This window comes from Manis javanica, chromosome 11 (assembly GCF_040802235.1).
Source record: "Manis javanica isolate MJ-LG chromosome 11, MJ_LKY, whole genome shotgun sequence".
In the NCBI taxonomy this organism is placed as follows: domain Eukaryota; kingdom Metazoa; phylum Chordata; class Mammalia; order Pholidota; family Manidae; genus Manis; species Manis javanica.
Window position 1 is genome coordinate 64,392,483 of NC_133166.1, and position 15,908 is coordinate 64,408,390.

Below are 15,908 nucleotides of genomic sequence, written 5' to 3' on the forward strand. Positions count from 1 at the left end.
GCATGTGGCTGTTTTAGCTGCGGCCATCTGCCCTAGCAGGGAGAGGGCTTGCTCTCTGAGCCTGTCCTATGGTGTAAGCTGGGGGCTGCAGCAATTCTGGAGACTCTGGTTGCTTCTCCCAGGGAAACGGGAGCAGCCATCACTGGGCCCATTTTAAGACTGGAGAAAAGGAGGCTCACAGAGGTGCAAGGGGCTGCTCTGAGCTGGCGGCTGGCAGAGGAGAAACATGAATCCACTTCTTGATTCTAGATGTAGATTCTCACCAGTCATGTTCTGGGTCACACCAAAGACACTGAGCTGGCCTAGCTTTGAGTTAAACACATGGCCATTGGTATCAGAGGCATGTGGGTCCTGACTCCATAATAACTGTGCACATTTGTGGAACACTTTCTATGTGCCTGCTGCTATTCTACATCCTGACCTATAATATTTTACTTAATCCTTGGAATAACTGTGAAGTGGATGCCATTATCATTCTCCCTTTACAGCTGAGGAAACTGAGGGCCACAGGCCACATGACTCCCTAGGTCACCTGGGAGTGAAGCTGGGATTTGAATCCCGGCAGTATGACTGCAGAGGTTGCCTGCGAACCACACAGGCCTCTTACAGCCAGGAGAGCCATGAGGGCCACAACACGCCTGTCATTCCTGGCATGGTACCTGGCACATGGCAGGTGCTTGGCATGCATTTGTCAAGTGAATAATTGCATGAATGAAGGTGAGGCTTTGGACAAGCATCTCTGCTGCTCTGAATGTCAGTAGCTCTGAATGTCAGTAAAGTGAGTCCTGAGTCACCTCTCCTCTAGCACTGATGAGAAGGCCTAGTGCGGTGATAGTTGAAAGTACTGAGCTCCAGGCTCAGACCATGGCAGCTCTGGTCACTCTGGGGAGAAGGCGCCACTGAGCCGCTCTGAACTGTGCCTTGGGAGTGGCTGCTACTGCTCTGAGCTGTCTCATTGGCACTCAGCTGTCTGCCCTGGGAGACAGAGGCAAGTTCTCTCTGCATAGATAGCTGTTGGGTGTCCTCTGTGGCTGGCCTTGGGCTTCCTTTGGGCAAAGCCAGGGGCCAGGGGGTTGAGAGTGAGCACTGTGACTGCATTCATGCAGGACCCCTGCATTCCTGTTGAGCACTCAGCTTGCTGGGTGGTTCACACACAGTACATTTTCTTGTCAATTTCCCAAGCCCGCCTTTCACCGGCCCAGAGAGGTGAAGTGACTTGCATTTCCATCCTGAGCTCTGCCACACAGATTGCCGTGTGGCCTCGAGTAAGCCCCTTACCCTCTCTGGGCCTTGGTGTACAGCCCTGTAAAGTGAGCACATGACTCACTGCTGTTGTTCTTCCATTAAGGGGTATGATTTATGCCTCAAGGCCTAGACGGGCATTTTCGCAACCCCTTTTTAAGATACTAGGATACTGGGGACCCTCTATGCTGCTAGTTGAGATGACTGGTTGGAGTTGAGGACCAGGTTCTGGCATCAAATGGTCCTGAGGCTGTGAAAAGCATGAGGCAGGGTGTGGTGAGCCGGCTGGGGCACCCTGCTGGGTGCACTCCCCTTGCCTCACCATGAGCTCAGGATCTGGCAGACAACACTCAGGGCTGGGGGAGTGGGGTCAGGGCTGCTTTTGGAGTTCATGAGATCTGGGTTTGAATCCTGAGCTTGCCTCTTCCCTTTGGCTACCCACTTGACCTCTCTGAGCCTTAGTTTCCTCGCCTATAAAATAGGGGAGGTGAAACTGCCTTAAGGTTGAGGCGTGGATGAAATGTGTGTTTCTCCTCAGCAGCTTGCTGACATGTAGCAGATTCCCAGTGGTGTGCATGGTTCTGTTGAGTGTGGCGTGGTGGGGGTCAGAGAAAGCTCCAGAAGCCTTGCCAACAGCCCTGGACGCTGAGTCCAGAAATAGAAGCCCCCAGAAACAGAGGCTCCTGATGGCCAGGCTGGCCTCTGCCAGCCCTGGGAGGCCACCCTGGGCTGCCAGTGAGCGCCTTTCCTTCCTCAAGGGGCTGCTGGCTGCATAAATTACTCGTCAGCCTTTGGGCTAATTTTACCTTCTTGGTTTTCATGAATCATTTCCCATCCGGGGGTGTGTGAGAGAAATGGAAACAGCTCTGCCAGCTGGATGCCCAGCCACCAGCCACAGTGAAAAGCCTATGGTGAGCCTGGCCCGTGCTCTCAGAGGCAAGGCGAGGACACCCAGGGGCCCTGGAAAGAGACCCTGAGGGCTAGCGCCTTTCAGTAGTGTCCCTGTGCCTTTGTTACCATGATTTAGAGTGAATGAGCCACAGCAGGCCTTGGTGCTGGAACTTGGGCTAAATCTAAAGGAATTTGGCATCAACTGGTTTTACTATGACAGTCATTAGGGTCTGTTTTGATCTCAGTGGTGGAGTGGTAGCAGAGAGGCCCTTGTGACCTGGGACGCTTCTTTGTCGCCCAGGTTGGGGAGTTTGCACACATGCCAAATTTTCATAGCCATAGAATGCCTGAGCTGACAGGTGCCTTGGGTAAACTGAGGCTCAGAGAGAGGAAGAAATTGATCTAAGGTCAGTGAATCAGGGAAGAGGTCAGGCTAATAGGTGTATACTGACTATTTCCTTCTTTGCTCACAACCACCCTATCTGACCATCATCCCCATTTTATGGAGGGGTAACTGAAGGCAGAGAAGGTGAAATCACTTCCCCCAGTGACACAGCCACCATCAAGCTTTCTCACTCAGGATGTGTTCCTGACTGCTATGCCAAGCTGACTCTGGGAGGGGGTTTATAGGGTCGCTGTGAGGTAGTTCTGGAAGTACTAGTTACACGCTCGCATTTTCTTCCATTCACCCAGTGTGTATCAAGTCCCTGCTGGGTACCAGGAATCATTCTGGGCACTGGGGACTTGGAAGCACCCGGAGTGCACAGAGGCTGGGAAGCCAGCAAGGTCCTAACCCAGCCCCATCTCAACTGAGGCTGGGTTCTCGGAGGACAGCATCTGCACAGCATTTCGGTCTCTGCCACACAGGCCACAAACTCCGAAGCCCAGACCTGGAAGGGTGTGCACCTGACTAACAGGCCGGCGGGAGGCCAGCAGACCCACGCCTTGCCCTTTGATCAGGGCTGCTACTACCCAGCTCCCGCAAATTGTTGCCACATGGGACCGCTGCTAGGTTTGTTAGTACTTCTGATTTCCCAGAGTAATTGAACATCAACATTTTTGCATGAAATCTTTTGTTTTTTCAAAGTTGGTAACTAAAGCAAAAATAAAAATTGGAAAGAAAAAAAGCAGCCACCAGTTTGTAATCTGTGGATTGTTTCTTCTGCTGCCTTTCTGTCGGCCTTTATCTGACTAGAGCAGGTTCTAAATATCCCTCAGAGGCCACCTACCCAACCCTGATTGCAGTTTGTCACCCCCCCACACTAGACTGCCCCCTTTGGGGTAGTGGAAAGGGCATGAACTGTGAATGGACAGACTCCAGGCAGCTGCTGTAGAGCCTCCTTCAAGCCACTTATCCTTTCTGAGCCTCCATTTCCAGTCTGAAAAACAAGTAAACTAAACTGCTCACTAGGTTGTTAAAAGGACTAAATACAATCAGAAGTTCAAGTCATGCAGGATTAGGCAAAAATGGAATTTATGGGCTCAGCAAAGTGAGAAGTCCAGGAGCGTCTATGGCTTCAAGCACAGTTGGATCCGGGTCTCCCAGAGTGTTACCAGGACTCTGTCCATCTTCCTCAGCTTTCCTCTCCATTCATCAGCAGGCTATTATACATGGTACACAGTGGCTGGCCGCCAGCAGGGTCATCCTTACGTTCTGTCCTTCCAACATTCTCACTTCCCAGCTGATGCCACCAAAGCCTCCAGACTCCAGCTCCCGCTTGGCCGGGCTCTTTACCATTCTCTGCACCATTCACTCTGATGGGCAGATATGAGCACTGATAGATCAATCCTTGGTCACACTCCTTTCCCAGAGTGAAGCATTTGGAAAAGGGGATTTCCCAAGGACACCAGGGCATTTGGTGTGAGGAGGGGGGAATGGATGCCAGCAGGGAAACCTACAGATATTCTACTGCAAGCCTCAGGAGACCAAGGAACTAGTTTACCGGGGGTTCTCTGCACCTAGGATGGTGCTTGGCATTCCATAGCACACAAAAAAGTCAAGAATGACTACATGGATATCCTCCAGTGCATGTAGAACACCTGGCCCAGAGCCTGGCATCAGCCACATCTGTGCCTGTCCTGCCTCCTTCCTGTAGCCCCAGGATGCAAGCCTTCAGTCCTTGATGGTTTCCCTCCCTGGTGGAGTGTCACATTCCCCAGGGGCTCCTCGGTGTTGAGCTTGTTGGCTTAGCCAGAGAAGCCCGAGAACACCTGTTTGTTTGGGCAACCTTGACAAGTGGTAATAACAATAATTAGTGATCACACCACCATGCTCTTACTGGCCTTATTCTCCAAAATCATCTCATCCCTTGTTTACTTCTTTATTGCCTATGTCCAATTTATGTTTGCTACTGTTTTGAAATTAAGCTGCAGGTAGAGCTTCAGTTTAATCAAATGTAAAAAGGGGATATAATCCACCAAGCAGGGTTGTGAGGAGGATTAAATGAAATAATAAAATAGTGGAACACCTGGCTCAAGACCTGACACAAAGTAGGTGCTCAAGAAAGGCCAGGTTCTCTTGGAATCTCTTCATATCAAGGCCTAAGTGTGAGCCTTTATGTAAGTACGTGGGAAGATAATTAACTGTTAATAACTGGGCACTAATCACACACACACAGGCATACAGATACTCCCCCCCCACACATAATCAGGGAAGATCCAATTTCATGGCATGGAGGCTGAATATGGCCAAGAGTCCATGGGTCAGTGAGACAGCTCATCACTCACAGCATGATGAAGAGCAGGATCGTCAGCATGGTAACACCAGGTTCCACACCCCCAGGTCTCATGGGGTGATGTGATGGACCCAGGTGGTGGCTGAAGACAGTGGGTTATACACACTGCAAAAAACTCAGAGCTAAGGGCTCAGCATCTTTGGTAGCAAGCAACAACCAAGCCAGTTTCTCTTCTCTGGGATTGAGCAGTTCGTAGTATTTATCCTGGGGTCACTGTGACTGACTTAATTGCCTATATGACTAGCTACTGAGAAGGCTCAGGGTCAGAGGATGGTGAGGCCTTACAGTTTGCCATACTCATCAGGGACCTCAAGACCCATGCTGGACCACTTCTCCCATCACACCCACAAACACATGCTTATAGGCCTTTCTTGTCCACAGACGGGATGGTGGCCTGACTGCCTGTTGGAGGTATTCATGCATGCTTAGTGATGATGCAGACTGTGGCTTACTTGGCCTGCCCACATTCCCTCCATCAGCATGTGCCTTCTCCCCTTTTGCCCCATTTACTGGCCTGCTGGGAGGGGTAGGCAGTGCAGCATTTTGCAGTTTAGACGAGTGCATCTCAGAATTTAATGTGCATACAGATCTCCTGGGGATCTCCTTTTTCTAGGGAGACTGATTCAGGAAGTTGGGTGGAGCTCGGGACTCAGCATTTTTACCAAGTGCCATGTGATGCCCCTTTGCTAGTCTGTGGACCACACTTCAAGAAGCAGGGATTTAGGTGACTTGAGATTTCCATTAATTCTGAGATTCTGGGCAAGACTGAAAGAATAATCAGCCAGTAAAAATGGCAGGGGTATTCTTACAGCAGGGATGGGGAGGAAGGAGGCTGCGTGAGAAGTAAAGGCTGGCATTGGGGCTGTAGGGCTGGTGCCAGGACCACTGGACCCCTGTTGTCCCCCTGGCTCCTCTGTCCGCAGTCTTCCCCTCTGCTCTCATGGTACAGAACCCCTTTCCTTGTGGCCAAAATACCATGTGTTTCACCAGTGTCCTACCTCCATAAGTGGAGGCTCCAGCTCGGTGAGTGGGGAAGAGTGTAGGTGCACAAACGCACAGAACATCCTGGAGAGGGCTCAGGAGAACAGAGGGCTGGTTGAAGGCCTCTGAGCACAGACTGTATGGTGGTAGGTTCATATCCCCCACCGCCTTCCTCAGGGAGACCTTGAGCAAGTCAGTTCCAATCTGGGCCCCAGTTTCCTCATCTAGAAAGGAGGGGTTTGGGCAAGGAGATCTGGGTGCATCCTTTCAGCTCTAACAGCCTGTAGGAGGCAGGGAGATGTGAGAGCTCACTTCACCCAGCTCTACCCGTGAAAGTCACAGGCTGGGCTTGAGGGCAGATTGCTGGAACTGCACCTTCTTAGCATCATGGGGGCTGGGAGCTGAGGAAGCCTGAGAATGTGTCAGGTGTCCAGGATGGCTCTGACTCTCCTTAAATGAATCTACACAACCAGACCTCTCTCGCTCATGACCTTCCCTCTCTCCCGCTTTGTCATCTGCAGGTGTGACTCCCCCAAGCCCCTGGTAGCCTCCGCACAGACACCTCACACTGCTGCAGCCTGACCCTGGCCGTCCACAGGCACGCCCCCACCTCCCCAAGCCTGATTTGGCTGTACTCCACTTGGTGCTTGGAATCCTGGAGCCAGGTTGGCCTCAGGGAATTTGTTTGGACTTCAGTGTCCCCTTCCTGGGGACAGCAGGTGGTTGGGAGGAGCCCCCTCTGCCCGCCTACCCCTTCTCAGTCATCAGATGCCTTCTTCCCTTTTGCCCCATTTGCTGGCATGCTGGGAGGGGAGGGCAGCCTGGGGCTTATTTCTTAAACTATTAAATCAAATATGTATTTTAAAACTTTATTATGCAAAAGAGATGGAAGAGTATAATAAACTGCCATGTACCTCAACAATTAATAACCCCTAGGCATTACTGATCTAGTTTTTAAATCAGAAATGCATACATCTGATAGAAATTTCCATGAGAAGTAATTCCCTTTCCAACCTTTTCCTCAATCCCAGGAGCAGCAGCTGTCACAGTTTAGAGGTCTGTGTATACATAAGCACATATAAATGTGTATGTCTTTTTTATCAAAATGGGGCATGTTTATTGCACATCTGTATCACTTACTAGCTTTGTGTCAGACATCATTCTGAGTATATTACAAATATTAACTCATTTAATCCTACTAATAGCCTTATACCAGGTAGTTGCTATTAATATCCCCAGGCACAGAGAGCTTAAGGAATTCCCCTGACATCACACAGTGGTAAGGAATGTAGCTGGGAGCTGAACCAAGGTAGCCTGGCACCAGAATCCAGGCCCTTGCCCACTGTTCTCTGCTGCCTCTCTAATTCCATGTACTGTCTTCACTTTGGTTTGGTTTTCACCACCGATTACATAATCTATTCAACAAATGTTTATTGTGTGCTTACTTTGCACCAGGCACTGTTTTAATTGCAGGGGATACAGCAGTAAACAAAACAGATAAACATCTCTGCCTTCTTGGAGTTTACATTCTAGTTGGGGAGACAGACAGCAAATAATATAAATAAGTACTTCATAAATTTGATGGTGAGGAGCATTCTGGAGAAAAATAAAGCAAGAAGGGGTAGGAATTGTCAGGGGGTTGCAATTTTATATAGGTGGCCAGAGAATATGACATTGATTAAAGGCCTGAAGGGAATGAGGAAGTGAGCTATGCAGGTATCTGGAGGAAGAACACTGTAGCGAGAGGGAACAGCCAGTCCAAAGGCTTGAGATGGAGCATCACGATGCAGGTTGAGCAAGGCAGCCCTTGTGGCTGTGGGGGAAGTGAGGGGACTGGTAGAGACGAGGTCTCAGAGGGAATGGGGTCAGACTGTGTTTGCCTGGCACTGCACTGAAGAGCTTTGCCATTTGCTTGGCATGAGACGGGGCTCCCTGGAGAGTTCAGAGCAGAAGCCATGTGATCTGACTTAGGTTGTAACAGGTTCACCCTGACTGTAGGTTGGAGAATGAACAGTAGGGGGAGAGTAGAAGCAGGGAAATAGGCTGCCTCTGCAGCCCTTCAGGCCACAGAGCAGGTGGCTCTGACCAGGGTGATGGCCAAGGAGGAGAAGATGGAGTTTGTTCCATTGCTTCCTCTTTGAAACAGCTGCCTGTCGTGTGGATAGGCTATCATTTATTTAACCAACCTCCATATGGACATGTTGGTTGCTTCCAGTCTTTTGCTACTCTAGACAGTGCTGAAACAAATATGTAGGCCTCAGAGAAATTCCTAGAGGTGAAGTTGCAGGGTCAAAGCTTATGGGCATTTTTTAAAGGTTCCCAGTACCACATGGTCTCCATAGAAGCCCACTAGCAATGCATAAGAGAGAGTGCTCAGGTCATAATTTTGGGTCAGGTCTCAGGCTTAGGGAGAGGGATGGCTGGGGGAGAGATGCTGTGGGCCACCCAATTTGCCCCTTTCTAGACCAAGGCACCATGGTGGTGGCCAGAGAGCTGGATCCAGCCTGGGTGGACCTAGCCAGGGTGGCCCTATGGGTAGACAGGCCTGAACCTTCAGTAGGGCAGGGTACCAGTGAGGATGGCTATGGCTGCATGTAAAAGAAACCTTGTCGTAGAGGGTCTTGAGTAACAAAGAGGTGTAGGAGGAAGTGCAGCAGTAGGGCAGATTTCAGGACCAGCTGGCTGATTCAGCAGCTTAACCATGTCAGTTAAAGTCCCTATCTCTGAGATATTTTCCAATGTCAACCAATTCTCTGATTCTCTGACCCTAACTAGGGACCCAACAATTCAGTTCCATTCCAAAACTTAACTCTCCAGAGTTAGCACAGATTACACAGGTTGAGGGCTCAGTCCTTCATGACTATTCCCACCTCAGATGTCAGTTGCACATCCTAGGGATCCATGCTTCTGACCAGTGTAAATCAGAGGCTTCCATAACCCCCTCCTCAGGTTCTATAGTTGGCTAGAATTATCCACAGAACTCAGGAAAGTGCTTATCTTACTATTACTAGTTTATTATAAAGGATACAACTCAGTAATAGCCATATGGAAGAACTGTATAGGGCAAGATATGGGGAAGGTGTGGAGCTTCCATGCCCTCTGCAGAGGTGCCACTCTTCCAGCATCTTCACAGTTCACCAGCCCAGAACCTCTGAATCTTGTGGCTCAAGAATTTTTGAGGCAATCCACTGAATGGGAGAAAATATTTGCAAATCATATCATATATCTGATAAGAGGTTAATATCCAAAATATATAAAGAACTCATACAATTCAATAGCAAAAAAATGAACAATCAAATTAAAAAATGGGTAAAGGATCTGAACATTTTTCTAAAGTAGACATACAGAAGGCAAAAGACACATGAAAAGATGTTCAATATTGTTATCCATCAGGGAAATGCAAATCAAAACCACAATGAGATATCCCTCTACATCACAGTTAGAATGTTAGAATGGCTAATACCAACAACACAAGAAATAATAAGTATTGGTGAGGAAGTGGAGAAAAGGGAACCCTCATGTGATGTTGGTGGGAATGTAAACTGTTATAGCCACTATGGAGAATTCTCAAAAAATTAAAAATAGATCTATCACATTTTCTAGTAGTTCACTTCTGGGGGTTATCCTGAAGAAAACAAGACTAACTTGAAAAGATGCATGTGTATAGCAGCATTACTTACAATAGCCAAGTTATAGAGGACTAAAGATGGTGGTGTGAGAGGTGAGACAGAGGTTTCCTCCTAAAACCGCATATAATATGAAAATATAATCCTGAAAGAGCAACAGGAAAGAGGACTGAGCCAGACTGCATACACCTGGAGAAAAGAGCAGACTGGGTAATGTACCAAAGCTGTGGCCCAGCGGGACCCAAGCCCTTCCCCCACCCCAGCTCCTGGGCGGGAGGAAGAGAACTGGAGGAGTGGAGGCCTGGGACTGCTGAACACCTAACTCCAGAGATCAGCACTGCGAGCACAAACCTGCATTTCATGGGCTTGCATGGTTCTCTCGTGATTAGGGGGTTAGAAAGCTAAGACAGGTAGAATTCCTGGAGAGACTGAGATTCCAGCCACTTGTGGAAAGCAGGGATCCATATCCGGCTGCTCTGGGACAAAAGAAAAGTGGGCAGTCTGAGAGACTTACTAACAAGGAAGCCCTTAGCAAGAGGGCTGCTAAAGGGGCAAGGACTGCACAGAGCTTACTGCTCAGGAGAAAGGACAGGTAGACAAAATTGTCCAGGTGCACTCTCACCCAGCAGGTTGGGGGCTTTCACGGTCTTCAGGTGCTCCAGCTCCCTGGCTAGCTACACAGCTCCAAAGACCCTGTCAGTCCGGGGAAAGGAAATCCTGGGGCAAAATACTTCTAAAAAACTAAAATCAGTCAAAGGGAGAAATAAAGTTTAAAACCCGTTTATTTCTCACAAACTGCAGTCCCAGTCCGTCTTTCTTCTCTGCTTCCGCAGCAACCACACTGGCCTTCCCCCTCACCTCTCAGGTACAGATAAGACCTCTGTTGCCCAGGTAATTACCCATTGATATGGAGATGAACTTCTCCACCCTGAAGAAAGATGCAAATGCACTAAAGCCACACTTCTTTCCACCTCTTAACCCCGATTGATATGCAGATAAACTAAAGCCAGGCAAGATATTCTGGAAATGCTACAATTTTACCCACAATCCACCCTTCCAGAAATCTCGCCTTAACAATTTACTCGATCCTCCTCTTCTGACCAATCTAGTAATATGCAATAGCAACCGCAATAAAATCTTGATAATCTTCAAGCCAGAGGATTCAGCCTATGCAGATTAAGCAAATGTACTTTACAGCACAATCTCTCACTAAGCACAAAATACATTTCTACACTTGTTTACTTATTCTTAACAATCATGTTAGATTGCTCACAAAACTTTTACCAAACATTAGACAAGGTCAAGCCTCTCTTTAAACATTATTCTCTTGACAACAGCACACAATCATAATTCTCAAGCCAGAGGATTCAGCTAGGTTACTTTACAGCACAATCTCTTACTAAGCACAAAAATACACTTCTACACTTGTTTACTCATTCCTAACAATCATGCTAGATTGCTCACAAAACTTTTACCAAACATTAGACAAAGTCAAGCCTCTCTTTAAACATTATTTTCTTGACAACAGCAACACAATCAAAATTCTCAAGCCAGAGGATTCAGCTAGGTTCAAAGTCCCATGCAGATTAAGTCCAAAGCTCGTCCATTCCAGCCATCACATGGCAGCTGCAGCCAGGGGGTGCATCCAGGACACAAAGACCATAGAAGCAAATAACCGTGATTGTCGGGGGCCAATTTGCTGTTATTACAGGAATACACACAAGGCCAGCTTCCAGGCATTTTCTCCAAGGTGCCAGAAGAGTCAGCCATCGCCGATCCATGTGTTGAAATGTCCAGGGCCACGTCCATTTTACTCCTAATTGCTGCACCCATCCTTGCAACACATGTCCAATAAAGTGGGTACCTCGATCACTCTCAGTAACTGGCGACCGACCATAGGCTGCAGAGAGATGCTCTAGGCCCCTCTTAGTGGTTTGCTGATCTGCACAATGTGCAGGGCACTCCTTCTGAGCTCAGCTGACTTCTTCAAGGGTGAAAGACAAGCCACACTGATGGGCCCACATTGTCTTTTGAGGTGTCTGTACCACAACACTCTGTGGCCTTTGGGTCCAGTCTCACACCCACCTGTGATGGGATAGGAGGTTATTACCTTGGAGCTGTTCCAGCGATGGGTTCTGTAGCCAGCAAGGCATGGTACACAGCAGCCAGTTGCTTTTCTATCAAGGTGACCCAGACCTCTGTTCCTTTCCATGGTTGTGGCCAGGCTCTGGCTGGCAGCAAGAGCAGCAGCAGTGGCAGAAGCAGTAGCCTTAGACTCGGGCCACAGGCCGGGGTCAGCGTGGCCAGCAGTGGTGGTGGCACCTCCACGACGACACAAGTGTAGACACATGTCCCTTGGTGCGAGTGCCACTTCTCCCAAAGGTCACACCCATTATAACAGATTTCGGGTTCAGAGGAATCCTGCCAATACTATGCCAATTGTCAGTCTGGGGAAAGGAAATCCCGGGGTGAAATACTTCTAAAAAACTAAAATCACTCAAAGAGAGAAATAAAGTTTAAAACCCGTTTATTTCTCACAAACTGCAGTCCCAGTCCATCTTCTCTGCTTCCGCAGCAACCACACTGGCCTTCCCCCTCACCTCTCAGGTACAGATAAGCCTTCTGTTGCCCAGATAATTACCCATTGATATGGAGATGAACTTCTCCACCCCTGAGGAAAGATGCAAATGTACTAAAGCCACACTTCTTTCCACTTCTTAATGCCTATTGATATGCAGATATACTAAAGCCAGGCCAGATATTCTGGAAATGCTACAATTTTACCCACAGACCCCCTCTGTGATACACAGCCTACTGCGCCTTTCTCCCAGCCAGCCCCACCTGGCTCACAAACCAGCAAACCCTACTGACTGTGGTGTCAGGCCAGCCAGAGGGAAGATCTCTCTATAGGAACTACAAATGCAAAACATAGAGGCTTATACCTGTGTGCCTGGACCACTGGTTCAGACAGTGGAGACAGGCATAGCAGCCGGGAAGCAGGAAACAGCTGTTTCCTCCCCCCAGGCACCAATACCGCTCCCCTGCGGCCCCTAACTTTGCTTCAGGGGTTGAGCAGCTCCAGAGAGTAGAGCTTCTGGGCACTAGATGGCGCCATATACAAATATGAAATGCCAAAGGAACCTGGTTCAAAGCAAAATTATTAATAAAACTCCTGAGAAATATTTAAATGACATCGACCTCATGAAACTCCTGAAAGGGAGTTCAAAGTAAAATTCATTAACATGCTCATGGAGGAACGGAAAGATATTCAAGAACTCAGGAGTGAATTCTGGTCAGAGATCCAAGTGTTGAAGAGCACAATGGAGCGCATTAAAAGCAGATTAGATACAGTGGAGGAGGTGATAAATCAAATAGAAACTAGAGAAGAGGAATACAAAGAAGCTGAGGCACAGAGAGAAAAAAGGATCTCTAAGAATGAAAGAATATTGAGAGAACTGTGTGACCAATCCAAACGGAACAATATTCACATTATAGGGGTACCAGAAGAAGAAGAGAGAGAAAAATGGACAGAAAGTCTCTTTGAGGAGGTAATTGCTGAGAACTTCCCCAATCTGGGGAAGGAGATAGTCTCTCAAGCCATGGAGGTACACAGATCTCCCAACACAAGGGACCCAAGGAAGACAACACCAAGACATATAGTAATTAAAATGGCAAAGATCAAGGATAATGACAGACTATTAAAAGCAGCCAGAGAGAGAAAAAGATCACATATAAAGGAAAGCCCATCAGGCTCTCATCTGACTTCTCAGCAGAAACCTTACAGGCCAGAAGGGAGTGGCATGATGTATTTAATGCAATGAAGCAGAAGGGCCTGGAACCAAGAATACTTTATCCGGCAAGATTATCATTTAAATTTGAAGGAGGAATTAAACAATTTCCAGATAAGCAAAAGCTGAGGAAATTTACCTCTCACAAACCTCTCTACAGTGTATTTTGGAGGGACTGCTATAGATGGAAGTGTTCCTAAGGTTTAATAGCTGTCACCAGAGGTAATAAAACCAGAGTAAAGAAAGTAGAACAGCTAATTACTAAGCAAATGAAAAATTAAGTTAACTATCCCCAAAGTCAATCAACAGATAGACAAAGAATACAGAATATGATACCTAATATATATGGAATGGAGGAGGAAGCAAAAGGAGGAGAAAAAAAAAAGAACCTTTAGATTGTGTTTGTAATAGCATATTAAGTGAGTTAAGTTAGACTCTTAGATAGTAAGGAAGTTAACCTTGAACCTTTGGTAACCATGAATCTAAAGCCTGCAGTGGCAATAAGTACATACCTATCCATAACCACCCAAAGTGAATATGGTCTGATTGCATCAATCAAAAGATATAGAGTCACTGAATGGATAAAAAAACAAGACTTGTCTATCTGCTGCCTACAAGAGACTCATTTTAAACCCAAAGACATACACAGACTAAAAGTGAAGGGATGGAAAGAGATACTTCATGCAATAGGAAGAAAAAAGAAGGAGTTGCAGTACTTGTATGAGACAAAATAGACTTTAAAACAAAGACAGTCACAAGAGACAAAGAAGGACATTACATAATGATAAAGGGGTCAATCCAACAAGAAGATATAACCATTATTAATATCTATGCACCCAACAGAAGAGCACCTACATATGTGAAACAAATCCTAACAGAATTAAAAGGGGAAATAGAATGCAATGCATTCATTCTAGGAGAGTTCAACACTCCACTCACTCTGAAGGACAGATCAACCAGACAGAAGATAAGTAAGGAGACAGAGGCACTGAAGAACACATTAGAACAGATGGACCTAACAGACATCTACAGAACTCTACACCCAAAAGCAGCAGAATACACATTCTTCTCAAGTACACATAGAACATTTTCAAGAATAGACCATATACTAGGCCACAAAAAGAGCCTCAGTAAATTCAAAAAGATTGAAATTATACCAACCAGTTTCTCAGACCACAAAGCAATGAAACTAGAAATAAATTACACAAAGAAAATGAAAAACCCCACAAACACGTGGAGGCTTCACAACATGATTCTAAATAACCAATGAATCAATGACCAAATAAAAACAGAGATCAGGCAATATATGAAGGCAAACGACAACAATATTTCAGCACTGCAAAACCTGTCAGTTGCAGTGAAGGCTGTGCTAAGCGGAACATATATTGCAACACAGGCCTACCTCAGGAAAGAAGAACAATCCCATATGAGCAGTCTAAACTCCCAATTAATGAAACTAGAAAAAGAAGAGCCAATGAGGCCCAAAATCAGTAGAAGGAGGGACATAAAAACGATTAGAGCAGAAATAAATAAAATCGAGAAGAATAAAACAATAGAATCAATGAAAGCAAGAGCTGGTTCTTCTAGAAAATAAACAAAATAGGTAAACCCCTAGCCAGACTTATCAAGAAAAAAAGAGAGTCTACTCACATAAACAGAATCAGAAATGAGAATGGAAAAATCACTACGAACACCACAGAACTACAAAGAATTATTAGAGAATACTATGAAAAATTATATGCTAACAGATTGGACAACCTAGAAGAAATGGACAACTTTCTAGAAAAATACAGTCTTCCAAGGCAGACCAAGGAAGAAACAGAAAATCTGAACAGATCAATTACCAGCAATGAAATTGAACTGGTAATCAAAAACCTACCTAAGAACAAAATCTCTGGTCAGATGGCTTCACTGTTGAATTTTATCAAACATTTAGTGAAGACCTAATACCCATTCTCCTTAAAGTTTTCCAAAAAATAGAAGGGAGGGAATACTTCCAAACTCATTCTATGAGGCCAGCATCACTCTAATATCAAAACCAGGCAAAGACACCACAAACAAAGAACATTACAGACTAATATCTCTGATGAACATAAATGCAAAAGTACCCAACAAAATATTAGCAAACTGAATTAAAAAATACATCAAAAAGATCATCCATCATGATCAAGTAGGATTTATGCCAGGGATGCAAGGATGGCACAACATTTGAAAATCCATCAACATCATCCACCACATGAACAAAAAAAAGGACAAAAACCACATAATCATCTCCATAGATGCTGAAAAAGCATTTGAGAAAGTTCAACATCCATCCATGATAAAAACTCTCAACAAAATGGGTATAGAGGGCAAATACCTCAACATAATAAAGGCCATATATGACAAGCCCACAGCCAACATTATACTTAACAGCGAGAAGCTGAAAGCTTTTCCTTCAAGATCGGGAACAAGACAAGGATGCCCACTCTCCTCATTTCTATTCAACATAGTACTGGAGGTCCTAGCTACAGCAATCAGACAAAACAAAGAAATACAAGGCATCCAGATTGGTAAAGAAGTCGTCAAACTGTCATTATTTGCAGATGACATGATATTGTATATATAAAACCCTAAAGACTCCACTCCAAAACTACTAGAACTAA

General features: G+C 46.2%; 1 protein-coding gene and 1 long non-coding RNA gene across 4 annotated transcripts in view; one reads left to right on the plus strand and one right to left on the minus strand.

Moving 5' to 3' along the window:
• PRDM11 (PR/SET domain 11) overlaps nucleotides 1-15,908 on the plus strand; it is an 85,109-nt gene that overhangs the window by 14,266 nt on the left and 54,935 nt on the right. The gene's annotated exons all lie outside the window — the stretch shown is intronic.
• Nucleotides 6,373-12,007, minus strand: LOC140844427 (uncharacterized). 3 transcript variants are annotated; one of them, XR_012122688.1, is made up of 5 exons: nucleotides 10,375-12,005; nucleotides 10,098-10,216; nucleotides 9,827-9,946; nucleotides 9,530-9,620; nucleotides 6,373-9,037 (listed from the first exon to the last, which is right to left on the minus strand). It is a non-coding gene; the product is annotated as an uncharacterized lncRNA (long non-coding RNA). The 3 variants fall into 3 exon arrangements; XR_012122687.1 differs by having other exon boundaries at nucleotides 9,827-9,951; nucleotides 10,098-12,007; XR_012122686.1 differs by having other exon boundaries at nucleotides 10,098-12,002.